At 40.9% G+C, this 1,802-nt stretch overlaps 1 non-coding gene across 1 annotated transcript; it reads left to right on the top strand.

Annotated features, from left to right (window-relative positions):
• The first annotated feature begins 674 nt into the window (after nucleotides 1-674).
• LOC129638257 (U6 spliceosomal RNA) lies at nucleotides 675-781 on the top strand. Its single transcript, XR_008707764.1, has one exon. It is a non-coding gene; the product is annotated as a U6 spliceosomal RNA (small nuclear RNA).
• The last annotated feature ends 1,021 nt before the right edge of the window (nucleotides 782-1,802 follow it).

The raw sequence follows: 1,802 nt of genomic DNA, 5'->3' as shown, positions 1-1,802 counted from the left end.
ACAGGGAGGCCTGGCGTGCTGCAATTCATGGGGTCGCAAAGAGTCAGACACGACTGAGCGACTGAACTGAACTGAACTGAACAATCTTTAACCATCTTTGTAACTTAGCCTCAAAATCTTTAACCAGGCATTTGTTTCTAGAACCTGATCTTGCTCCTCCCCCTGTTTTTGTAAGCTCTCTGTTACTTAGTTGCTAAGTCGTGTCCTACTTTTGGCAACCCCATGGACTGTAGCCTTCTGGGTTCCTCTGTCCATGGGATTTCTGAGGCAAGAATACTGGAGAGGGTTGCCATTTCTTTCTCTTAGTGAACTCTCTAGATTTAAAAAAAAAGCAAAACAAAACAAAACAAAAAACCCACAAAGAAACTTCATGCTATCCAGTATAACCCTTCCTCCCAACCCTTTAGGCTCCAGACCTCTGAGTAGAGACAGCAGAAAATGTGACCATGTTATGAAGTTTGTCTTCTGGATAAATAGAACCATTTTTTAATTACTTGTTGCTTCACTGTGCAAAAAAGACTGGATGGACTTTCACCAAACAGGGAGGATGTGTTTAAGATGGTCTGAATTGTGTAGGGGAATAAAAAAATCTTTTCCCTCTGCCTATCTTAGGCATTTTCAACTGGGGCCCTGTAAACAAGACCAACAAAAGACCGATTAACAAGGATCAGTCAGTGCTCGCCTAGGCAGCACATATACTAAAATTGGAACGATACAGAGAATATTATCATGGCCCCTGTGCAAGGACGACATGCATATTCGTGAAGCGTTCCGTATTTTTAATCAAAACTACAATGAGATATCACCTCACACTGATCAGAATGGCCCTCATCAAAAAGTCTACAAACAATAAATGCTGGAAAGGGTGTGGAGAAAAGGGATCTCTCTTGCACTGTTGGTGGGAATGTAAATTGATATAGCCACTATGGAAGACAATATGGAGATTCCTCAAAAAACTAGGAATAAAACACCCATATGACCCAGCAATCCCACTCCTAGGCATATACCCTGAGGAAACCAAAATTGAAAGAGACACATGTATCCCATTGTTCGTTGCAGCACTATTTACAACAGCTAGAACATGGAAGCAATCTAGATGTCCATCAACAGATGAATGGATAAAGAAGCTGTGGTATATATTCACAATGCAATATTACTCAGTCATAAAAAGGAACACGTTTGAGTCTGTTCTAAAGAAGTGGATAAACCTAGAAGCTATTATATAGAGTGAAATGAGTCAGAAAGAGAAAGATAAACACCGTATTCTAACACATATATATGGAATCTAGAAAAATGGTACTGAAGAATTTACTTCCAGGGCAGCAGTGGAGAAACAGACATAGAGAATAGATTTATGGACATGGGGAGAGGGGAGGAGAGGATGAGATGTATGGAAAGAGTAATGTGGGAACTATTGCCATATGTAAAATAGATAGCCAACGGGAATTTGCTGTATGGCTAAGAAATTCAGACAGGGGCTCTGTATCAGCCTAGAGGGGTGGGATGGAGAGGGAGATGGGAGGGAAGTTTGAAAGGGAGGGGACATATGTATACCTATGGCTGATTCATGTTGAGGTTTGACAGAAAACAGCAAAATTCTGTAAAGCAATTATCCTTGAATAGAAAATAAATCAATTAAAAAAAACCCTAGGATTAATCAAATAGAAGTGTGCTAGCATGCACACTGCCTATATATGTGGGAGAAAGGTAAGTAGCTCAGGGGGCTTCCCTGGTGGCTCAGTAGGTAAAGAACCCACCTGCCAATGCAGGAGATGAAAGAGATGAGAGTTTGATTCCTGGGT

This window comes from Bubalus kerabau, chromosome 23 (assembly GCF_029407905.1).
Source record: "Bubalus kerabau isolate K-KA32 ecotype Philippines breed swamp buffalo chromosome 23, PCC_UOA_SB_1v2, whole genome shotgun sequence".
NCBI classification, from domain to species: domain Eukaryota; kingdom Metazoa; phylum Chordata; class Mammalia; order Artiodactyla; family Bovidae; genus Bubalus; species Bubalus kerabau.
This window is presented reverse-complemented; position numbering and strand designations above follow the sequence as displayed.